The sequence below is a fragment of the Ictidomys tridecemlineatus genome, chromosome 5, assembly GCF_052094955.1.
Source record: "Ictidomys tridecemlineatus isolate mIctTri1 chromosome 5, mIctTri1.hap1, whole genome shotgun sequence".
NCBI lineage: Eukaryota > Metazoa > Chordata > Mammalia > Rodentia > Sciuridae > Ictidomys > Ictidomys tridecemlineatus.
In genome coordinates this window covers 60,988,413-61,014,341 of record NC_135481.1, presented here as the reverse complement: position 1 = coordinate 61,014,341, position 25,929 = coordinate 60,988,413, and the positions used below count along the sequence as shown (strand labels likewise).

General features: G+C 42.0%; 1 long non-coding RNA gene and 1 pseudogene across 1 annotated transcript in view; both read left to right on the top strand.

Moving 5' to 3' along the window:
• The window catches only part of LOC144377545 (uncharacterized), a 52,413-nt gene extending 28,649 nt beyond the window's left edge, over nucleotides 1–23,764 (top strand). Inside the window, exon 3 of the long non-coding RNA XR_013438538.1 lies at nucleotides 23,052–23,764. This is a non-coding gene — a long non-coding RNA (uncharacterized LOC144377545). The remainder of the gene's footprint in view (nucleotides 1–23,051) is intronic.
• LOC101959995 (protein O-linked-mannose beta-1,2-N-acetylglucosaminyltransferase 1 pseudogene) lies at nucleotides 6,066–13,493 on the top strand (annotated as a pseudogene).
• Nucleotides 23,765–25,929: the final 2,165 nt, after the last annotated feature.

Here is a 25,929-nt window from a genome sequence, read left to right as displayed (position 1 = left end):
TCCATGGCTTATTTGGCATCAAAACCTACATCTGACTCTAAAACTTACTTTTCTTTTCATTCTGCCCTCAACTTCCCATCTGAAACATAATAAAATAGTGTAAACCCAACTTTTCTCCCTCAAGAACTTTTTGCAGAGTTTGATATTTTATCACATTTAATTGCACATTTCACATCATTATTGGCTCTTCCCCCAAGGAGTGGCAAATGCCTTGCTGGGCTTCAAGCTGCAACTAACTCTTCTGGACCCAGAGGTCTGTCTGAAGTTTATAGGGAGAGAAAAAAAAATCCCATTTGCTCCAGGAACAGATTTTGAGCTTTGCCATTGAGTCTGGGTTCTGTCTTAGAGTTGAAAAACATCACTAACCGTGTCCCCGTCTGGCAGATAAATCTTGCTGTCATCATGCTTGTCACCAGCCACGTCTCACATGCCCTGGGCTGTCCTCTGAAGAAGGATTGCCTCTCCAGGTGACTGCTAGGCCTGAATCACTGCTGCATACATCACCCAGGCAAAGCAGACCAAGCCAAGAGCAAATGCACACACTGAAGAGCAATTTTACCAGGTAAACTGCACAGTGTGTCGCAGTTGATCTGGTGCTCACAGAGCCACCTCACCGAGGGTGGTCTAGTTGCTTATTAGGAAGACAGGGCTTGGAAGAGGAGCTAGGGAACCACCGTGTAGTCACTGGCAAGTCCACAGTAAGCAGGAATGATAAAGTAATGCTGCATAAAAACATTTTCATTTATTTCAAATACAGTAGAGAGGAAATAGTAAAATGAAACTTCACAGACCCATCACATCAGATTCAACAATCATTAAGATTTACGTCATTTATTCCTAAAACCCATTTTTTGGGTCAAAACTAAAATACCAGCTCAGAGGCCTTAGGTCTGCCAGAGAAGAGGAAGAGCAAGATCAAACTCCAATTCCCTCTACTTTTCTTAGCAAATAGACACACATTTGAGAGGAAAGTGAGGAAACAGGAGATGGGCAAGTGAGAAATGAAAGACAAAGACCAGGCAGAGATACACACAAGAGTTTATTTGTCAGAGCTGACAAATAGAGGTACATCTCTCCATAGATGGAGAGAGACAAAACAGGCTTGGGGTTTGGGACTTTTATGGGGAAGGCTCAGAGATTAGAGCTGGGTGGGTCCTAATGTTGGATGTCGAAGGGTGGGGTTTGGATGAGGGAGTGGTGAGCCTTTCTCAGAAATGCGGGAAAGCAAAATTTTTCTTAAAATGGCAACTGTCACTTAAGATGCTAAGCAAGGACCTTATAACATTTGTGGACTGAAAATGGCACAAAGGAATAAGTCAGCATGGTGTACTGGAAAGTGCACTGGCTCTGTTGCATATTAGGTGTTCAACAAATGGTCATGAACAACATTTGTAATACAGAAACTGTGATTTTATTATCAGGACAAGGTCCTTCCCTTAAGGAGCTTTTAATCTTCTTGCATGAGACAGACATTGAAAGTAATAGATGCAACCAGGTTATAAACACTGGGATAGAATTCTCTTTGGAGAAAATCAAGAGGGATCATTGTATTTAGGACAAGTGGGCTTTGAATTGACCTTGCGAAGACAGAGCAGGTGCCCTCCACACGTGACTTGGGTGCAGGAGGTGGTCATGGAATGGCCATCCAGAGGGAGGGAAGAGCCTGAGTAAAGGCAGAGGTGTAAACCCTATGGAGAGCTCTCCTGGCAATTCAGGTGGGCACCTCATGTGAGTTAGTGGTTAGAGAGCAGAAAGAACTGGCTTTTCAACTTTATCCTCTAAGCAATGGGGATCCAGTGAAGAATTTCAAACAAAGGCTTAGATCTGGAAACTGAGTGATGGGTGATTTTTTTTTTTGAGAAAAAGGAAAAATTACTTTTATTGCTTTGCTATCAAAGGAGAAACACAGGAGACTCCTGTCCCAGAGGCTGTGATTCTGCCCATCAGCAGGAGCAGGGGGCTTTTATAGAAGTGATTCAAGGGCTATATTTCACATGTTCTCTGTTGGAGTTGTAATTCACTTGTTAATTTGGGAGATAGTCATTTCTGGGATCTTCTGGTACCATCCCAAAAGTCTGAATTACTTCACTTCTATGGTGGGTGGGTACTCAAGGACAGATAAATCTGCTTAAGAAGGGGAAAAAAGGTAATCCTATTTCCCAGGAGATTAGGGAGGGGAGAGAGATTAGGGAGAGAGAAAATAAGTTGCAGGGGCAGAACAGCAAGGGTTACAACATTCAAAGTTTAACGTGGACCACCTTTACATTCTCCATTGTCAACTTCTACATTCTATTTCTACGAAAAAATGGACAACAACATTATTGGCAACAGATTTGCCATTTTAGGTTGGGAGCCATTTTATCTAGATGTTCCAAAGTTTCAATTCTGAGGCTATGCTGCTTAACTTTTCATAAGAACATGTGCCTGCTAAAAGGATCAACCCCACCCCAGCTTAAACTCCTACGCAGTTTATGAGATTCCTCTTGCAGGCTATGAAGCTGCTCTGTGAGTGCAGTCAGGCTGCTGCTCTCCTTGGAGGGATAGCCTTGTCGGTATGCCTCTTGCTACCAACAATAAATCTCTTGAATGACGTTTTGGTGTGTGGCCCAGTCCTTGAACTTCACATGGACTCTGCAAATGTAGTTTCAAGCTTCTTGCTGAAAGAGGGTAAAGTTGGAAGACTTTAAAGTCTTCCAAACTAAAGTCCTTGTTCTCTATCAGGTAGGGTGTGGGCAGTTGAGTGTATTCAGCACCAGAGCAGTATAGAGGTCCACAGTAGCAGATAGCAGGTGACTAAACAAGGCACACATAGGGCAGGGATCATGCTAAGACAACAATAAATAAGACAACAAAGCATTACATTTTTATAAGCACAAAAGGAATTAGTGTTTCAGTCAGTCTCTGAAAACCATGAAGACAATAACTCATGATCATATAAATGAAAAATAGATCAAGTTTACCAATGTAGGATGTTAGGAAGATTTTTAGGTCTATAAGATAAGGCTCATATTAACTCAGGACAAACTTGCAACTCTAGAGTTATTATTATTAATAGGTACTCCCACACAAGAACCCTTCCTTTATAGCCTCCAGGTTTACTTACTTTGGGTAGGGCTGACACAAGGGTATATCTTAAGTTACATTAAAAATATTGTTTTTTTCTTTTAAATGTCCAAGTAGGACTGTGCTTAGGCTACACTCTCCTGCCAGGTATTTAAAACCAAGCTGGTCAAAACTGGCCTTGTTCCTATCTACTATTAAGAGTAAGATTCCTCAGAGATCACTCTTGGGAACATGTGTGAAGCCCCTTGGCTCCTTTAACTTTCCTCTTCCAGTGGTGCCATCTGCCAGAATGGGTCAGGGTCTTGTTGACCATACATGGCTTCTCTTGGAAGCATAAGAGACATTTCCCTCTCCAATGAGTCTCCTATCTGCAGAATGTGCCCTGGTTGGCTTCTTGTTCTCTAGGGTCCTTTCAATCTCCCTGATAGGCAGATTGGGTGACTTACCAGAGTTGCAGGGCCCATCATTTTCTGGGTCCTAGCTGACCTAAGAAAACAAGGGCCAAATTGTTGGCTGTTTTTCCCTTGGTCCTTTTACTTCTTTGAGTTTGTTACCCCAATTTTTTGTTTTAACCATCCAGCAGGCCACTTTTACCAGCTTTAATGTGGGAGTAACAGGTTACAACCTCAATGTTTATAATTTTATAGTGACCCCTTTTATTTAATTGGGGTCACTATTAGTACTGGAATTTAGCCTTGTATCTGTCTGTCCTGTAGGTGATGGGTGATGAGTGATTAATAAAACTAGAAGCAGGGAAACTAGTTAGTAAGAGTGAATCTAGGAGAGATGATAAAGGCTTATGCTAAGATGGTGGCATGTGGAGACAAAGGAAGAGCCTAGATACCAATGGTCATAAAGTCAACAGGACCTGGCAATTTGTTAGATCTCTGCTGGGTCAGGGGACCCAGAGGTACTCTAAGGAAGGAGGAGTTGAGGCTGATGCTAGAGGTCCGGCTTTGGTGACTGAGGTGGAAGGTCAGGGCAGACTTCATGGACATAAAGAATTCAGATAGAAAGCAAATACCAAACTCTCACTCTAGGCAAGGTTAGTCAGAGAGCACTTTATCTTACACCGTGATGTTATGCTATCCTTGCAATTCTCATTGGCATTATATTTCAGTTTTTACAACAGGCATCTCTGGAACTTTATGGGCATGTAATATTTGTTTAACAATTGTTTTACAACAATTACTATGTTCTGCTATTCTAGGCACTTCGGATACTATAAACCTCATTAAAGTGGGAAACCCCATGATCCAATTTCAAAACAGAATGGTGATTTTTTAAAAAGAGTCCATCAACTAAAAAGAAATTTCCAAATAACCGAGTTTCCCTTCTAATTACTATTGTTGGGCATCTTCAAAGAGACTCAGAAACAGTTCTCCTTTTCAGCCCTTTTCTCTTCTATCCATTTTTTCTCATATGTTGTAAATAACCCCTCACCGCTCTTAGAACTCTACCCAGCTCACAGCCCTTGTTCTGATCCCTCTTGTCCTCTTGTCCTCTCCCCTTCTCTAGGTCATGCTACAAAGTCCAAAAGACCTGAGGGCAAGAGCAGCCAAAAACTGATCAGACAGAAAAAGTCATATCCCTCTTTAGTGATTAGGGAGAGAGAACAGGCTGGCAATGCATACAATTATAATTTTGATTTCATTACACAGAGATGAATAAGCCATCTGTGATGATGGACACGTCGTTCCCCAGTGATGTGTATATCATAACCATTTTATGTTTATTTTTGTTGTAGGCAACTTTCATCTCATGGATGGCAATGCCAACATTATAATGAGCCAGGAAAGCCTGCTTACTGGAAAAGGGGTTGAGGGCAGCTTGTGTTAGGAGAACCGCCTCTGCCAGGAAGCTGGGACTGTCTGTTCTCCTCTGCCTTCACACTTCAGGCTGCTTTTGGCTGGTGTTTTAGGGAGGCGTTTGGGGATTGGCTCTCATGGGGCTAAGAGAGTAATAGTAAGGCTGTTGGAGTTGAGCCAGCAGACAGCTCCAGCTTGGGGACTGTCCTTGCTGTTGGTAATATGTGCCTGTTCTCTGTCGTGCTGGCAACTCATACCTGGCCCCTTCAGGTTTTCTGTTTTTGACTGTGCCTAGTCCCTAATTTTGCCTGGCCCTTGCCTATGAACTTGCTCTGGTAGCTCCCTGGAGAGACTTCTAGTAGAACTTAATTTCAGATGCTGTTTGCTTATCCGACCTGCAACCCCACCACTGCTGAGATTTTTGCATTTTGAAGGGCATTACTTCCCTGGGACCCTCTGCCCTCTTCTTCGGCCTGACTGCTTGGACTGGAGAGAATTCAGTGATAGGAGATGGTAAGACAATTAAGGACATGCCAGGGGAAGGGATTAAATTGGCAAAGTTGGGCTGAAGAGAAGGTATCAGGAGAAATTGTAAAGTATGGTTTGGGGGTTACCTAGGGAAGTTAATGGGGAAAAAAATGCTTGTCGAAGTAGGTCAATCCTAAAAAACCAAAGCCCAAATATTTTCTCTGATAAGTGGGTGCAGATCCATAATGAGCAGGGGGCAAGGGAAGAAGGAAAGAACTTTGGGTTGAGCAGAGGGGAAGGGGGGAGGAGAGAGGAGGGATAGTGTAGGGGGCGAGATGGTAGAATGATGTGGACATTATTTCCCCATGTAGGGGTATGAATGCATGAATGGTATAACACTGCATCATGTACAACCAGAGAAATGAAAAGTTATGCTCTATTAGTATAAATAAATAAAATAAAAATTATTTTTAAAAAAATGCTTGGGTCTCAAACCAGTTAAATTGAATTGGGGTCTTGGGAGAACGGCCTCCAATGTAGTCTCCAATACTCCTTGCCCTTGGTATTCACACATATTTAAGAATTTTTTTTTTCATTGAGTGTGGGTGGAACTTAGTGACTTGTTTCTAATAAATAGAACAAGGCAGAGGTGAAGACATGTGACTTGGAGACCAGGTCATAAGAGGCAGAATAGCACTGCTTTGGGGAAAACCTAATGTCCATGTCATGAGCAGCCTGGAAGAGAGGCCCACACGTCAAGGAATTCTGGCCATCAATCATGTGAGTGAGTTTGGGAGTTGTCCTTCCAGCCCAGGTAAGCCTTTGGTGCCTGCAGCCCCAGCCGACATTGGTGGCAGCATCGTGAGAATCTCTGAGTCAGAACTACATGGCTAGACTACTACCAGATTCCCAGTCCACAGAAACCATGAAACAGTCAATGTAGTTTCTAAAGCCACTAAGCTCTGGGGTGATTTGTTATACAGAAATAGATAACTCAAGCATCTATACTTTTCCTAGTTGATTCTAAAGTAAAGCCATAGTTGAGAATAATTGCTATCAAGGATGGAATGAGAGGAGAAGCTACAGCTATGGAAGGAGCACATCCCATGTGTCTGTAACTCTGCTAGGCATTTCCATATGGTACATCTTGCTGACATCACAGTATCCTCCAAGAGTTATAGGATACATCCTGGTTTTACAGATGAAGAAACTGAGGCTCAGCAAAGTTGCCCAAGTTAGGAAGACTCACAACCCAAGTCGGCCTTATTCAGAAGCCTGCATTTTCTCTGCTATTTCTAATGCAGCCTCCCTGATCCCACAGAGAGAGTAAGACTCCTGCAGAGCCAGGAGCCGTAATTTGCCTGTGTCGCTTTGTATCTGGATTTGCCTTCTGCTCCAGTGGCTGCTAAGTACTTGCCAGAAGGAGTGCTGATTACATGCTCACCAGGGATGTTATGTGCATCAGCATCTAGCACACAGTAAACTTTGCGGGGAAAAGCCTGAGGCTAGAGTGGTTTTAGAGAGAAGAGGGAAGGCCAGGTTGTGTAGTCCCACCTCTCTGACTCAAGGGGGTCCCTCCCTTCCCTTCATCCCCTGAAAATTTGGGGCCTTGCATCCTGAGTGTCTCTCTCTGATCATTTTATGCCACCATTTGACTACAAGCTAAAATTCGAAGCCTTTTCTGATTCTTCCCACAATGTACTAAAGCAGTTCAGGGTCCTGGTTGTGCCTAAGTTCCAAGTCACTAAACAGATACTGCCTGAATCTATGTCCATCTCTAACCCAGGGAGGAAATCTGCCTTGGATTAAAGATGGTTCTGGAATGACATTTGAAGAACAACTAGCTGTAGAAAAAGTAAGAAAGCACATCTCCTTCATTTGAAACTTCACAGGAGATTTTTTTTTTTCCTTTCCAAATCGTTGTTATCATCCAGGCTGCATAGTGTTCATCAGGCTTCAGCTACAAAAACCATTCCTAAAAGAAACACATTATCATAATTGAATAATCTTTAATTAGTGATTCCAAAATGAAAAACAGCAAAACAAAACCCAAACTCAGCTCTTAATTTATGTTTAGTGAGGATTACTTAAAGTTAATATCTTGTGGAAATAGCTCAGTAAATTTAATTACTCAGCAGTGGTGTCCCATAAATCTGGAAGTAAGTAGCAAAGTCAATTAGCTCCTCCAGCCTGGCTCACATTATCTTCACCTTTGATGGCAGTTTCTGGCTAAGTGTCTTTAGTGACCCAAAGCTGTTTCGTCTTAGTGCTCAAGTACACGGAGATACTTTGAAAGGTAGTGACAGAGGCAAACATCACGTTCCTTCAATGGCCATCCATCACTGTGGGACAGAGAGCAGTGAAGCACAGCAACCCAAGCAACTGGGGACGTGCAAATCTCCAGAAGTGGAAATCAATAAGGTGAGAATAGAGAGAATAAACCGCCCAAAAGGTCAAGGCTATTTTTGCTCCCTGATGCCACTTTGTCTCTGTCCTTCAAGTCTGGATGCCATTTAAAAAATTGTGTATTTGTAATCATAGTAACACTATGATATGTACAAAGAAAAATAAAAATTAGAATTACCTGTAATTCCATTACCTCTAGATGATGGCTTTCAATATTTTGGTGTTTTCTTTTCTGATGTTGTTTTTTTCAACAATCTGCATAATTTCCTTTCTACAATCACATCATAAACCTTTCTTCCTGCCATTTAAAATCCATCTAATGGATGGTCAGTAATTTATTATAAGAGTAAGTGTTAAGCAATTTCCTATTATTGGACACACAGGTTGTTTTCAGTTTTTCATTATACATATGCTATTCTACAAGTTTTGTTCTACATAACTCTTTGCCCTTTTCACAAATAATTTTCTTAGGGTAGATTCCAAGAAGTGGACTTTCTGGGTCAGAAAATTGCATATTTTCAGTCCCTTTAGGCATGTGGTTAAAATCACTCCACCTCTAGATACAGGGCTGCCTTGTTTGGTTGAGCGGATTAAACACTGCACAAAGTGTTTAATCCTACCTGAGAGGATGAGTTGGGGCTGAAATCCACTCTGCATTTCCCTTGCTCAGCCTTGCTCCCTGCAAGTGCCACATAATATAGGGAGAAAGGGATGCTTTCTGCTTTTCTGCACAGCTCCACCAGATTGCTATGTCATACCACTCAGCTGCAGGGGAGTAAGGCCAGGGCTCCAGATGTCAAGGGGAGGGGACTTTGTCTTTCCACCTGGTCTTCCCATATAGGTGTCTTTTTTTTTTTTTTTCAACTGGACACAGGTACTGTACATGCTAACTGGAAGCTGGCTTAATAGTATAACAAAAATAACAATATTTAAAAAATTGACAAGTTGACAAACAAAAATTGATATCTTATTCAAATTTATGTTGAATGTCTCTTTCAGTGGTGTGGGTTACCAAAAGTCTCCCTTCAAGCCACCTCCATGTCATGCATCTTCTTATCAAAATCCCTTCAAATAATTGTTCTCTGGATCACAGAATTCTCCAAATTGGGCTTTCAGTCATATCACTGTCTCTGCAGCCCTGATGCCAGCAAAGTATGTGTTTCTTAGCAACTTCCTCTCTGCGTCTGATATCCACTTGGGCAAAGCCAGTTTTGCAGTAAAGCTAATGTCATGTAGCTTATGCTTCAGGGGCCCTTCTTCCACCTTGGGTCGAATATAGTATTGGTCCGTTTTTTAGAGAAGGGTCACCCAAATTGTATAAACTTCAGACCCTGTAATACATGGCAAGGGCAATTCCATGCATTACCCATCTTTATTATTCCCAGTTCTAAATTTCATTTGAGTTTCAGGAGCATGAATTCATGGGCATAGGAAACAGCTATTTTGAATATTTTCTTTAGACTAGTCAGCTCTTTTAGTTTCTTCTTTATACCTTCTTCTCTTGTCACCTCAAGAGGACAAGCATCTCTTCTGTTCACACAGGCCTCATCCAGGAACCCACAGCTTCGCATTCCCATTCATGTCATCATATTCTTTTGCCAGAATCCTCAATTCAGTCCCTGGTTAACAAAGTTGTCAGTGCTCCTGATTATATTCATGCTGACTTTGAACCTCTTGGCAACCACAGACAACCCCTCAGGCTACTTAAATATATGCACATTATTAGACCAATTTTTTTTTTGAGACATCTGCTCACCTGGTGGTGCTAAAGGGTCTAATTTTACTTTGTAAACATAGCCAGAGATGTTGGATTTAAAGGTATTTTAGTCAAACTGCCTGGTGTTACATCCTGTCTTTCCCCCCCTCTAACTTGGACACATTCCTTGAACTTTTTGATTTTCTCATTTTTAATATGAGGATAATAGCAATACCTACCTTACTGAGTTTTCTGAAAAGTAATGACACAATGCATATTAAATATTTAGAAAAGTGCCTCTAATTTACTTAGTTATTACAATAATAATTATCATTGCTTTAAAAGCTGCAATAGTTAGAATTATGGTTTGGGAAGATAACAAAGATGAGATCTGTTTTATTCAATACCCAAACGGTGGCTGGCACTTAATAGAGGTATAGTAGATGTTAGAGCTCAAATGAGTGGAAGAATGAAGTATATAATTCTGGAATTTGCTGCATTTGAGTTGAAGGGCCCCAAAGAAATTGAGGTTTGGTTCAAGAGATTAAAGAAGCAGATGGTGGATGCAGTTGTTTATGATTTAGTCAGGGATTATGAAAACCTTCAGGTGGGAAAAAATCAAAACTAAGACAGGATTGGCATAAGGGAATTTGGCTGTTTCCTCTAGACCCGGGAAACAGCTACTATAATGCCAGTTTAGCTGGCAAGCAATCCTGTGCTGAAACCTGGCCAGTGGGAGAAGGTGGGAATGAGTGGGGGGAAAGGGCATTAGCGTCAGAAGACCTGCCTGAAAACAGGGCTTCTCAGCCTTAAGCCTCCAGAATTGTGGCCCACAGGATCTGAGATTTGGATAGGGTATTCTGTGAGCCCTCTTAAAATTATATGCAGGAGGGGACTGTCTAGGACAGTGACTCCCTAAACTGATATGGATGACTGGAAGCCCAGCCCCCTCATCAAGCTGACTGGGGCTAGGAAGAAACAGAGCTGGCATCTTACCTGTATAAACTGACAACCCAGTAAGCCCTGCAGAGATTCAGTTGGACAGAGGCCACGCTTTTCTGCTGGTTCCTGTCATTGACAGCATCAAGTTGATCCTGGCAAGCAATCAGCGAATCTCGTGAAGACCTGGAGCCAGAGCAAGACTATGATGAGGCCCCAGGCCACCTGAGCCCCCAGGGTGCAGAGACAGCAGTCCCCAGCTGGTCCTGAATGTGGAGATGTGCTCAAGCCACGGCAAAGTGTATGTGGCAGTGATGGTACCACAGCCCTGGAGCATGAGGCCCAGGAGTACAGCTGGGCATCCATGTCATCATCCTCAACCAGGCCATGGGTCATGTGACGGCAAAAATTGTGTTTGACATGTATTCACCTCATGAGGATCAGGCCATGGTGCTGTTCTTCAACATGGTGAAACCTGGCAGAGTGCTCATCTGTGCCATCAAGGATGAGGGCTCCTGCCCCTTAAAGACACAGACAGGGCTCTGCTGAGGAGCCTGGGCAGCCAGGCCAGCCCTGCCCTGGGATGGGGGAGGATACCTGGGCCTTTGTGGGACAAAAAGGAGGTCCTGTCCTTAGGAAGCAACATTCTAAGTTGCCTGCCCTTTCCTCCTGGGCAAAACCAGTCCTGCGGAAGACAGAGGTACCACTGAGCTCGGCTGAAGGGACAGAGTGACACTGAGAAGACACAGGGCTGAACTGGTGCCGCAGGTGCTTCTGCAGCAAGGTTGAAGGATATGGGAATGTGTGCAAGGACCCACTGAGGTCAGCCCTGATCCGCTCCCTGACAATAAGGTCTTCAACATACCTGTAGCTGTCATTATAGGAAACCGGCCCACGTAATCTGTACAGGATGCTTTGCTTTTTGCTCTCAGCCCAGGGGATGTCTCCAGAGACAGTAACAGTTTTTGATGGTGGCTAGTATGAGGAACTGATGGATGTGGTGTTGTTGTTTGGCCTGAGAGGCATCCAGCACACCCCATCAGCATCAAGAATGCCTGTGTGTCTCAGCACTCCAAGGCCAAGCTCACTGCCACTTTCAACCTATATTTCCAGAGGCCAAGTTTGCTGTGGTTCTGGAAGAGGACTTGGACATGGCTGTGGGTGTTTTTTCAGTTTCCTAAGTCAATCCATCCACCTGCTGGAGGAAGATGACAGCCCGAGCTAGAATGACCAGGGTTAGGAGCATACAGCTAAGGACCCAGCACTATTGTACCATGTGGAAACCATGCCTGGGCTGGGCTGGGTGCTCAGGAAATGTTGGTATAAGGAGGAGCTTGAGCCCAAGTGACCCACTCTGGAAAAGCTCTGGGCCTGGGACATATGGTTGAAGATGCCAAAATAGTACTAGGGCCAAGAATGCATCATTCTCATTTCCTGATCCTACTACTTTGGCATCATGGGCCTCATTCATGCTGAATGGCTACTTCCACGAGGCCTACTTCAAGAAACACATGTTCAACATGGTTCTAGATATCTAGATTTAGAATATGGACAGTCTGAAGAAAGAAGCTTAGAAAGTGGAAATTTACAGGCTACTCAACGAGGCTGGAGTTCTAGACCACAGCAAAAATCCTTGTGAAGACTCCTTGATGCTGGATGCAGAGGGCCACACCTATGTGGCCTTTATCCAAATGGAGTAAAAGATGACTACTTCACCTGGAATCAGCTTGCCAAGTGCCTGCATATTTGGGACCTGGATGTATGTAGCAACCACCAGGCCTATGGCAATTATTTCAGAAGAAGAACCACTTCCTAGTGGGGATGGGTACCAGACTCCCTTTACTCAGTGAAGAAGCCACCATCAGTCACCTCAATTTTCATGGAGCTACCCCCAAAGGAGGAGGAAGCCCTGGAGCCACTGAACAGACAGGAGACTCCTCTAGGACCCTGCAGGGCTGGGTACTGTGTACCTCTAGGAAGGCTAGCCCTTTGCCCCATCCTGTAGGACTTTGTAGGTGCTGGTAGGGGCTGGGGCTTATTTGTTCTTAACATGAGATTTAATTACTAACTCCAAGGGGAAGGTTCCCCTGTCTCAATACCCCTGTTCCTAAAATTAAGGTCTATTTATTTACTTCCTTATTGGAGAAGGGCAGGAGAGCACCTGGGAATCTTTAGGATACCTGGGAAACTGATCTTGACTTTTGTACATCCCTCCTCCCAGGCCTGGCTCAGAATCTAACCTATTTACTGAGTGTCCTAAGGGCCTGGGGAATGGGCCAGACCTGTGGGGCTTTGGTTCCTTTTTGGCCAGGGATCCTGCCCCAAGGGTGGGACTGGCTCTTACTTGGGAAATTGCTGTGGCCAGCCCATGAACAGGCCCACATGGGGAGCTCATGTGCTGACAAAAACTCACTCAGAGACTCTTTGACACTGGACCAGGTCCCCTCTCAACCTCCTCTTTGTCCAGATTTATCAAGCTGAATAAGGTGGTCACTGATTAAAAAAGAGAAAAACCTCAAAAAATTATATGCAGGATTGGGGGAATGTCTCATTATGACTATATACATATTATTCTGAGGATCTCAATACTTTTGACAATTCTCAAACATACCAATATCTAGAAAGAATTAAAAATACTCTGGGTTCTGCTAAAAATTATGGAGCAAGAAGAGGATGGTTGAGGATCCAGAGTAGCAGCAGAGGGAAATCAGAGTCAGGACACTGAGATCTGAAAGCAACATTTCATTAGTGGCATCATGGCCCAGAGGAATAACTCCCAAGTCTGAGCCCCGAGTGCAGCTGGGCTTTCACTTTTATACATAAGCAGGTTTTGGGTCCATCAAAGCAAGAGAGTTGGTGCAATTCAGTGGAGGGTGCAGTCTACATTCCTTTCATGGGTGCACACTTATCAACAACTTGGAGACTCTTAGCTCATGTAGCTTAGGGATTTTTATTGCATTAAGCCTAAAGGGAGATTGTTTTATCCCTGTTGCTTTGTTTCCTGCTTCTGCTACTGCAGTTATCTTTTACAGGTACCTGTTAACCACTGCAAGCCTCTGCAGTTCAATGTCAGTAAGCAGAGCTACCAAGCCTATGAGCTCTTGAACTACTAAAGTCCCCATTTTATTCTACCACACCATGAGTGTGGAAGACAGAGTGGCAACATTCTGTGTGACATCTTCTATCACTCTGCCCCTCATGTAGGAGAAAGGCTGTTTTTCAGACCTAACTCTACTGTCCTCTCCAGAATTGCACCACTGGGGTCTCCCTGAGCATTAGCCAGTCTTGCTATTTTTCCTGGGATATTAACCTGACACTTAGCTTCTGCATGGGGTTTAAACCAGGCCCTAAAGGTGTCTAGCTAAAAGACAGAAGATACACAGAGGAAGCATCCAGGACTGAGGAAAATAATGGATCAATGTCCATGTTTACCTCATGGCTTAGTGGGAATGACATAAATTCCTCCTTCCTTTACTTGTTTTATTTTAGAAGACCTGGGAAGAAAAGCTCCATGTGACGGCATTGAATTTTTGGAAGAGATTTTTAAGATGAATAGCTCCTTACTTTGATGAGAATATTAAAAACTTCCCCCTAGTTATTAGAGACACTGGAGTGTTCAAGACTTTGCCAGTCAAGGGTTGGGTTTTGATGGAGATTAGGCACTTAAGGTAGGGTCGACAAATGGCTTTCAGCTTTGAAAAGCTGTACAAAGAAAGAATAACTTTACAGAATAACCTTCTATAGGTCCAGTCTAGTTATGGGTGTTTTTTTTTTTTTTCCTAACAAGCTTCTTCTAGTCTTGTCTTAGAATCTCTCTGAGGTTTATTAACACAGCAGTCAGGCTGGAGTCCAGCAGTTGGCCAGGTGGGTTCAGCCTCAGTGACCTTCCACCTTCTTCCATGGCCTGCTTACCTGGCCCTGAGATGCAGGAGGTGGGAGCTGGCTTTGAGACCGAAAGTGAACCAACTACTCATTTGACCTTGACAGCATGGGAATATATCTTGAAATAACTGCTATTTTTTCCTATCAATACTTTTTAAACATTATTTTTATTGTTTTTGTTGCACTGGGAATTGAACCTAGGGCCTGGGCAAAGCCTAGGCAACTGTTCTACTACCGAGCTACATCCCCAGCCCAAAAATTACTTAAAAGAAAAATGTAACTATTAGATGTGAACAAATAGAGATTTTATCAGGCTGACTGTAATACACATCAGGGGGATCATGCTAATTCCCATCTTCTTTTTATATAATACCACCCCACCCTCCAAGTACACACTTTAGGTCAGGGATTTTAATATTATACCTGGTCTCCCAATAAAGAACAAGATTCCAATTATCCTCAGTGGTATTGACTTTTTGTATTAACAACAAAGAATGAAGATAGGGACACTCAGATCCAGTTCTACTTTTTAATTCATCCTCCGCAGGAGAAAACTTGTCAACTTTTTGTTGAATATGCACAATTCATGATGTAATAGAAGCTCAATCTTATCATTATTAGATTTTTGGCTCTCTCACAAATTTAGCCCTCTCAATTTGTACTCTATCCTGAGAAAAGAGTTGGCAAATAATAGATAGTCATTTCAAGTCTCAACACAAAATCTCAGTTCAGTAACCAGAATCAATCTGATCCATGACATGAATCAATGTCTTCATTCAGAGGGGAGATGGTTCCTCTTTTCTGGGCTAAGGTCAGGAGTTGGCAGCTGCCTGCCTTTAAGGCTCTGTTCTTTCTGCCACTCACCTTCTTGTAGACTCCCATACTGCTATTTCATATCCTGCAAGGGCTGAAAGGGGCAGAAAGGCCAGAGGAGGTAAGAGGAAGGGAGAGCTCTCACTTGGCTGAGTGGCCTTTGTTCTTCATCTGGAAAATGGTTAAAGCTCCTCCTCTCTCTCCTGTGGGCTGCAGATACATCCATCACTGGGGGCCTCTCATACGTAAGTCTGGAACTGTGGGTGCTGCCTTCCTTTTTTCTAAGTACACCACCTTCCTTGTTTCCCTAGCTCACAGTGCTTATGCTTGCCCACAAAACTTGATCGCTCATATTCTTTCCCAATTCCATATTCAGAGACTTCAAACTGATAGCTGGAATCTGGCCATAGTGGGAATATTTACATTCAGGAAATTGGTAGACACAAAAAGACAAAAGAGCAACAACAAAATCAGAGCTTTTCTTTCTTTTTTTCCACTGCAGAATTGACCTTAAACATTTACCAGCACACCACTGGGTCTACCTTGCCAAGGCACAAGCTGTTAGAATCCCCTTCTTCTCACAGGTAGTCTTCTTGGGTGGAATTTAATCAGCTCTGACACAGCTCTCTCTCCTGTATCTACAGAAATTCTTATCATCTTTGTCTTGCCAAACTCTAGAAAAGGTAAAGGCAATAACAGCCACTTTCTCCAAAGAATCTATTCATTCTCTACACCTTCACATTTCATTCCTTTTTATAGCCTTTTATCTTGATGAGTGGGCCAACTATCATGGAACCAGTTGAATTGATCATTTCCTTTGTAAACTTTTCATCTAAGGAGGCTATCACACATTTATTTTGGTATTGATGTGTATGAGACTTGTTTTAATTCCTCTTCTTTATCTACTTGTCATTCTGGGCCAGGTTATGATCCTAGAGCTTTAAAAATGCTGGAGAAGCAAGCACAGTCCCATGTCATAGGCACTTAGAATTTGTGTAATCCAATATGGTGGCCACTAACCTCCTATGGCTAAATTTGCATTTAAATTAAAGTAAATAAAACTTAATTCCTCAGTTGCACTGGCCACATTTCAAGTGCTAAATAGCCATATGTGGCTGATGGTTTCTTATTGGACAGAACACTTCCAACATTGCAAAAAGTCATTTTGGCCACAGCTAATTTATCAGGACATTGCTATGAGATGTTTAAACTGGCAGAGATCTAATATGATAATGAAGGCGAGCTCTAATTCAATATAAATGCCAGTGCATATTAAATTAAGATGCTCAGAGTTTAGTTTGTACAGGCCATAAAGCATTATGAATTAAGATTCCATTATCAAGCACTAGACAGGGACAAAGGAGTGAGATTGCTTCATCTTGTGATGATGCGCCATTGAAAAATGGTACTGGCAAATGTCCTTGGCAAATATCATACAATGTATGTACTCTGAACTTTGTCACTTGCTTTTAAAACATCACTGTCTGACAATGTCATCCTTCAGTTCCTGTCAATCTACCTAGAGTTGGAAGTTGGGATGTGGGACTGAGAAAAGGGAGCTGAGGGGTGTTGACCAAGGTAAATTGAAAGCTGATAGTTTTAGTAGAGCCTAAGTTTTATGACATCCAGGAAAAATGCCTTCCCTACCAGGCTTTAGAAATTTTTCTTGTTTTGTAGAATTTTCAGGATTATTAGATTTGACTTAGGGAGCTTGACTTGCACCATCATTATCTGTTGATCATAAACCTAGTGATTGGATTCTTACAGTATAGGCTGTGGGCTTTCCCCAGATCACAAGTAAGGGGACTTGACATTCATGATTCAGTGTACGGATATGAATGAGTGTATGTTTTGAGGTAGTTATGTTAGATCTGATCACCAGTTTTGAGGTCCAAGCAATGGGCCATGCCTGGGTAATACCTCAGAGCTATCACCATCAAAATTACTGTGCAGTACCTTGAGGCCACTGTAGATGGAAAGCTTGAGTGAAAAATGGCTTTGGTCTTGAAAGCGGCCTTCTGAGGGCAACCCGTCAAGTCCAGTGCTGGCGGAGCCTCTGTGAGTGGTGAGAAATCTTTATAACCTGGAGCAGAGACAGCAGTGAGGCAGTTTTGCTGAAGTATGTAGGCTTAATGGTCTCTATATTGTCATCCTGAGTTATGAAGCTTTTCCAAGGCTGATGGCGGTGCAATGCCTGATGGTAGAAGAGGAATTCAAGGTGGGGAAATGTGAGACTCAGGCGGTAAATCAGAGGGCCCACTCAGACATGGAGGAGCTGGGTTTGGCCTGGGAAGGCATGCTTCCCCTTATATACATAGAAGTCTTTCAAGGAAGATCATTAAACCACTGAAAGCAGGAAGGAAATGGCCTAAGGACAACTTGAAGGCTGATGGGTGAGTGGAAAATTGTTACTTTTTTGCTTTGGGATGAAAATTTGGAATGATCAGTTTGAATTTTTAAGATACCATGAAGACTCTTCTATGTTCATGTTTTGGAAGTGCAATACTTTTCTCTGTCTTTTTTTTTTTAATATATAACAAGACTATGGTTACTCTTAGAAAAGTCTAAAAATAAATCAGGTTGTTTGCCTTGAATTTTTTTCTCATTTAATTTTTAAGAGAGAACGTGTCAGTATTTTCCTGAAGGAAGCTTTGGGAACACACCTCAGCCAGATCCCTCCAGGTTCCTGCTTAACCTGGAGTCGTAAGACCAGAATTGATGACTGACTTTGTGTAGAGGTATACTAATTTGATCTAAGAACCCAGTAATGAGTAAGATTTTCTTAGGAAGAGGGAAGAAGAACCAGCCTATTTGCAGGGGGACTGATGTGAGCCTCAGCATCCTGGAGTGGCACCAGGGGTATACTGGAAGGGCACCTTAGTCTTATCTCAGTTACAACTGAGAGGTTTCTCTGGGCTTTAGCAGTTCTGGGAATAAGACAGAATGCTGACCTTCTCCCCATGGTTGGGGTTCCTCTTAATATCCAAGTCTGCTCCTGGAAGATCTTCTCAGTTTGCCATTTTCCATGGCCATATTCCAGATGGAAACTGGAAAAGCAAATTTGGGTTGTTGTCAAACAATGTTGGCGGCCCACTTCCTGTTCATGCAAGTTCTGAGGCCTGAGAGTTGCCTTAGAGGTTGACTAATTAGTAGGATTAGGGTTTCTTTGGTTTTATAGTTTCCTTTAAAATTTTTTTTAAGCTGTGGGTCTATGTATTTCCAAAGCCTGCGATCTTAACTGCACAACTCTACTTTAAGCCTAAGAATTGCTGTCTCCCAGCCAAGGGCATGTGCTCTGATGTTTCCTACACCACTTACAATGCTACTTACACCACAATCCAGTGTTATCCACTTCATCTTCACAATCACCTCAAGACGTAAGTACTATTATTATCCTGATTCTACTGCTAGTGAGACTGATTCTTACAACAGTTAAAACACCAAATAAAAAGCAACAGAGATATTCAGGTTCTCCTTCCTCTCTAGGTTGGGCCACGCTCTGGCACTTAAATTCTCTAGGGAACTCCTAGGAACATTCCACACAGTCCTGATCCATCTTTCTCAGCAAACCAAGTGCTGTGGAGCTTCTTTTACGATATCCCCTTTGTCCTTGATCTGAGAAACTATGGAAGCTGAGCTCCTGGCATTGGACCTTCCAACGAAAGAATGCTCTTCTTGGAAGTGGTCAATAGTGTGTGAATCTCACAGTGCACCTGGCCCCGGTGCCTGTCAGAACCATAGGGAATAAATCCCTTCTCAGCCTAGCAGTAATCAGCTCATGCCTTGGAGCGTGAAATTTGATGAGCCCTTTTATCTCAGCTGCATCACTTTGACTGTTATTATAAATAGTAAAATTTCTAAACCCTCACTAGCCCACACCTCTGTCAGTGTGACCCTGATATAGGACTCAGTAACCTCAGGGAACATGTGCTGGGTTGGATGCCTACTAAACGAGAAGCTTTGCTTTTTTTCATATTACTTTGCGTATACAGACCGCAGCAAATCTGCCATAAAAGGGAACTCATTTTTGAGGGAAACCCTAAGGGTCATTGAGGTTGATTTTTGCACTTTAGTATATACCATTTACATGGAGGAGGGAGATGGTATAGGTATGTGCAGTAACCCAGGCCTTAGTATTTGCAATGCAAATTCTGTCTCAGATTATAAAAAGAGCCACATTTTCTACTCTAGAAATGAGCTGCATGTCTGTTTCTGGAAATAGCCTATAGTGATTTCCCAAACTGATTTGCAAATTAGAATAGTCTAGGGAGCTGTTGAAAGCACATATTCCCAGCCCCTGTCACATACCATTTATATTTGAATTCATATTTCTGAGAGTTCAGACTGGGAGTCTATTGATCACTTTGGACCTGTTCTGGAAGGCACTAGTGTGCCTCTGTCTGATTGCCCCAAGGATCACACACATTAGAGCTTAGATTCCCTGGTCTTTTTCAATGAACGGAGAGCTCCCAACTTGAGTAAGGGAGAGATTTATTTTAAGGATTCAATAGGGCATCATGGCTAGGGGAGAGAGAGAGAGTCCTCCTGTACTATTTGGGGACAGATGAGTGGGAGTTGAGAGTCAGGACAGAGGTTGTCCTCTTGTTCCTCAAAGGCCACAGGTTTCTACCTGGCTGTTTCAAGCGCCTCACTCTTGGCCAATGCATGGCCTATTGAAGTAAGGTGTCTGCCACACTGACAGGTTTCTGTGTTTCATTCCCAAATTCTTGAGAGATAAAAGGTCACCCGTCTGCCAATGTTCTGGCTTTTTCTATGTCCTTTGTTTACTCCCAATCTGACTAGAACTGAGGAAGCCAGGTCCATTGAGATTTTAGATTTTCCCCTTCCAAGTCTCTGAAGATCTGCCTCAGTAAGATACACAGGAAAATAAGAATAAAGCACATTGCCTAACAGCTTCATTATACCATAGAGGACTGACATCTACAATTCTAACAAAAAACATGACTAACATGGGCCAGATGCAATTAGGGTGGCGTGACTAGCACGTTCTCTTCTGGTAGTCAAGATACATCGAAGATCAAGTCAGAATCAGTTCTTTTTATTGCTTTGCCCTTCACCCATTAATTCACCAAATGGGTATTTATTGACACAGAATACTTCCATGAACAAAATAGGCAAAAATTCTTGATCTTGAGGAACTTGCATTTTAGCGCAGAGGTGGGGGGGAGATGTGCGATAAGCAGTAAAAAATAAACACAAAAATAATAAAAACGAATAAGTAAATTGTGCTGTGTTGCAAAAAGTGATTAGTTCTTTTGAGGAAAAACAAATATATCAGAATAGAGTAGGTTAGAATACCAGGGAGGAGGACTACAATTATAAATAGGGTGATCAGCATGGCCTCATTAAGGAGATGATAGTTGAGCACAGATGGAAGGAGACATTGATATATGTTGGGAGAACATTCCAGGAAAGAGAGCAGTTGAAGAAAAAGCTCTAGAGAGAATGCTGATGTCACTGGACTGGGTGAATGAGGAATATAGCAGTAGCAGAGGCAAGATTTATACAGAGAGAAGTCAAGGCAAGATTTTAAGCCAAGGGATGACATTATCTGATTTATGTCATTAATTTTTGTTTGTCTTAAACTTTGTGATTTTTATAATTGGGTACTCATCAGTCTTTTATGGATATACAACTCATTTACCAGCCCCCCCCCCAATTCCAGATAGAGTACAACCAGGAAAACTTCCAGTTACATAAATGTTTTTTAATTGAAGCATGACTTAACTGTGAAGCACAGATTCATGAACATTTTCCCATGAATACTCTCTTGTGACTGCCACCCAGATCAAGATACCAAACATTTCCAGCCCCTAAGATTCCCTTATCAGTTCTCAATCCTTAACCTTACCACCATTATCCAAGGGAGCCACTACCCTGACTTCTATTATCACAGATTAATTTCTTCTAGAAGGATTCATATAATATGTGGTCTTTTGTATCTGGCTACTTCAGCTCACTATTTTGCAAGATTTATTGATGTGGTTTGTGTAGTAGAAGCTTGTTGTTTTTATTGATTTAAATAATAGTATACACACACATACACACACATATATATATACACATATATGTGTGTGTGTGTGTGTGTGTGTGTGTGTATACCCACACACACAGCATATCTCCTGTTGACATTGTGTTGAACATTCATGTGCATGACTTTGTAGATATATGTACTTAGGATTAATTCCTCTAGGAGTATAATTGCTGAATAATAAGAAAGACAAATATCTATCTTTAATAGACATTTTTTAAAGTGTTGAACTGATTTTACTACCTCCTGGAATGTATGAGAGTTCCGAAACTCCACATCCTTACCAACACTGAGTATCGTCAGTTTTTAAATTTTAGTAATTTTGATGGGTATGAAAATTAGTCCTTTACTAATGAATAATGTTATTGAACATTTTTTTTGCTCAATTCACCTGTTTTAATAGTTTATAGATTCTCTAGGGGATTTCAATATACACTATCATGCTTTTGCAAATACAAAAGTTTTACATATTCCTTTATAATCTTTAAATTTTGTATTTTTTCTTATTATCTCATTGAATTGCTAGGCCAGTACAATGTTGAAAAGAATGATGATATTCAATGTCCTTCTCTTATACCTGACCTTACAGGAAAAAAAAAATTCACTATTGGGTATGGGGTTAGGTGCCATTTTTTGTTGTAGTTTGTTTTTAAATTTTCTTTGTTTTGTAGTTACCTTTTGTTTTGTAAATATTAATGAAGTCTCTTTCTCTATCTATTTTATTGAGAGTTTTAATTCTTTTTTTTTTTTTAATCAAGAACTGGTTTTGAGGGTTGGAGATGTGAATCAGTGATAGGGCTCTTGCCTGGCATGAGCTAAGTCCTAGGTTCATTCCCTAGCAGTGAAAAAAAATCAGTTTTAAATTTCATCAAATGCGTTTTCAACATCTATTTGAAAAGATTTTGTTTTTCACATTATTTTGATAATGTGATGATTACATTGATGGATTTTCAAATATGAAACATTTTTTTAATATTTAAAAAGGGATTTATTTATGATTGTGTTGAAAATAGATTAGAGGGGCTGAAGATAGGAGCTAGGAGAGGTTCTGTCAGGAGGTTATTATAACCATCCAAGAGAGAGATGATGGTGCTTCAAACCAGTGTGATAGCAACAAAGGTATTTAGGAGCTGTCAAATTACGGTAATGTTTTTAAATAAAGAATTTCTAGACGTGTGGTATGTGAGGAATGTGAGAAAAACACTAGAGTCAATAAAGAATTCAAAATTTTTGGCTTGGGCAGCTGGAAAGAGAGTTGTCATCAACTGTGAAAGGAAAAGATGCCCTTGAAACAGGTTTGGAGAGCAGGGCTTAGATTTCAAACACATTACAGGACAACCTGGAGATGTCCAGTTGGCAGATGGATCATTGCTCTGGAGTTAAAGAGAAGGGTCTGGGCTGCAGATATGAATTTGAAAGTCATAAAAGACCAGAGGGGATTTAAAACACTGAGCCTGGAACAGTTCATCAAGGGAGTGAGTAGATAGAGAAAAGTGCCGGGGAGAAAAGAAAGGATCACAAAAGAAGTAGGTATTTGATGACTTTTTATGCTGTTGCATATAGTATGCACTGGGTTGGGGAGAGACCCAAAGACAGCAAGCTAACGAGGAAGCCAGTGAATCCAAGAGGAAAGCATGCAAGTCATGCCAAGTGTGGCTGTTAGATCAAATTAGATCAAAACCAAAATTTTATCATTGGACTTAAGAACACAAAAGACAACTGGTTACCACAATAAGAAACATCTGGGTTATTATGAACAGAGGTGGATCAGGACAGATTCTAGTAGCATTGCCACACAGTGCCAAGAACCACAACCCTCTTCCAAGGTCAGGCCCTAGCATTAGGTTGGGTTCATCATAGCTCAAGTCTCCTTCCCTGATGTGAATTAGCTCACTCTTAACACCCCCATTGTTGCTTCTTTCAGGATGGCTTTCACAGATCTCCCTGCGCACTATTAAAGGGGAGCATAGCAAAGATGGGGCGAGGACAGAGGAAACCATTTGTCTTCAGGCACCAGCCTATGTGAGTGTCAGCAACCTCTTAACTGCAACTCTCAGTGATGTGGCAGCAGAGAATGGCATGAAGGGCATTATTTGTCCCTGGGCATTTTATGTCACCTTCTTGCCACTGCACCAAGCTCTAGCATCTGCTAAGTCCACCAGCCATGTTGTTTCTAACTGGATTCCAGGATTTTGAGACTTCAGTGACTTCTCACCCTTTATGTAGATCAAAGGATACAAGTAGGTATATGGGAAGATGGCATAACCTAACTCCCCCATCTTTGACTCTTTCAATATGTAGGGGATCAGGTAAGAAGTGCTTGATTAAGTGTGTAATGGCATGAGGTTAAAATGTCATAGCACTCTTTTGACAAGGGCATCTGGACCACTTATATCTCCCTCTTTCCAGCATACTGCCACCCTGGGCACTGCCAATGGTTGCTTTTATGGCTTTTTTCCCTGAGCATCCTGGCTGATCAGCTCACATTTGCATAGGCTCACTTTTCCTTTACTCAGGTTAATTAAATTAGAGAGGTTATAGCCAAGTTTTGCTGGCCATGGTGTCAGAATTTTAAAGAGGATTTAATTTCATAAGTTCTAGAATTTTTAAATTAATAACCCAAATGAAAGTATTTTGTTGAACAGCAATTGATGAGGCTTGTAAAAGTTGTACTCCTTGACACCGCTGTACATCTTCTGGATGAGTCATGAATCTATCAATGGAATTCAATTGATTTGCTCTAAATGAAGTTGTCAATCTGCCTTTCTCTGGACCTCAAGTATATTTGAATATTATGTCGTAAATTACAGGGTTGCAATATCATACCACTGTTGTTACTTGTCAAGGGTGACCAGAAGGAAGATGCTCACAGATCTGGCTTTGTGGGCTACATGTCATCCTCTTCATGGTCTCTGTGTAAGTTCTGCTAGTTGTTCACCCCTGGGCTCACTCAGACAGACCGACTTTGGAGAGATGCTCTGTTTTTGATATCCTGTTGAGCTGTGGGAAAATCTGGGTCCCCAGTAACTACAGACTATAAGACCCACCTTTACTGCTTCTTTTGATCAAGAAACCTCCTCCTTTACTGTGTCCAGATTCTACTGGTTCAGCCTAGGTGTCTCCATAATAAAGGGACCAAAGGTCACTAGGATAGTCACTTATCTGCAATTCCCAAAATGAAGGATTCAGGTAGGACAGCAGAATATCTTCCTCTGATGTCTGCATCCCTGGGAAAGATGGTCCAAGTAGTGCACATGCAAATCTCTGTTATCCTAGTACCATTTCCAAATACGTCTTCATTTGCGCGGTATGGCAGCAAAAGGTTTGGGAGTGAAATCAATGAGGATTCAAAATTCCAATTTTTCCACTTACCTTGTAACATTGGGGAAATTATTTTATTCTTTAGGAGCTTGAATGTCCTCATCTGTAAAAATGAGATAATAATGCATTCTTCACAGTCTTAAATGAACCTGAGCAAAGAAGCTGGCACACAGTAAAGGCTCAACAAATGTTCATATCTTTTTCTCTGAGAGATTTAAAAGGCTAAATAAGAGATCCTGTGAAATTCCAATCACACGGGGCGAAAGACCTAAATGGGGCCTTATAACTTAATATTCTCTTTCTTAGATGCTGTGAACATGAAGGGCTGATTTGTTCAGTGCTAGCTGAGGTGGCTGTGTAGCAGAGAGCATGCCTGCTTGGCCACAGCCTTTTGAAGAAGAGACCAACCCTAGGTCTCTGTGGAGCGGTACTTGGCTCCTGACATAAAATATCCTCAGGGAATTATTTGTGAGGTGAATTAAGTTCAGAATCATCCAGGTTTGAAATCTTAGCCTCCTATGTGACAATGTTTCAATTTAAACTTATTTGTTCACATGGAAGCACAATCCAATGGAGCAATTGTCCTCTGGGTGTTTAAAATAATACTTTATATGGAATGATGGTTATTTTATTCAGCTTTTTTGCTACTGTGACTAAAAGGATCCAACCAGAACAATTGTAGAAGAGAAAAAGTTTATTTGGGGGAGGGGGCTCACAGTTTCAGAGATTTCAGTCCATAGATAACAGGCTCCATTCCTCAGGGTTTAAGGTAAGACAGAACACCATGGTGGAGAGGGAGTGTGACGGAGGGAACATGCTCACATGGTGATCAGAGAGCAGAGAGAGAGAGAGTCCACTTGCCAGATACAAATATATACCCCCAACCATGCCCGAATTCCCACCTCCTCCAGCCATACCCTACCACTTCAATTACCACTCAATTAATCCCTATCAGGGGATTAATCTACTGATTAGGTTAAGGCTATAATCCAATAATTTCACCTCCAAATCTTCCTGCATTGTCTCACACGTGAGCTTTTGGGGACACTTCACATCTAAACCATAATAATGGTTAAAATGGGTTCCTACATACAGTTTGGTTAATCCCCACCATAATGTGGACAGGCTGCCTGCAGCACCCAGGTCCTGCCCACAAGGAAAGGCAGCCTAGGCAAGAAGAAGAGGAGGAGCCAGTCTTCTGTATAGAGCAGTGAAATTAGGCCTTTGTTCAGGCTTGAATCCCAAAGTTCTTTTAGTTTTGCCTTTAGGTCACTGGAAGCTCCCATATTGTTCCTGAAATCCTGATGAACTAGTGAGTCTCCACTGGGGTTGTTTTGTCCCTCAGGAGACATTCAGCAACACCAAGAGATATTTCTGGTTGTCACAATGGCAGGGTGAAATGCTCATGGCACTCGGTGGTAGAGGTCAGGGATGCCTCTAAAAAAGTGCAGAGGGCCAGCTCCAGCAACAGGAACTTATCC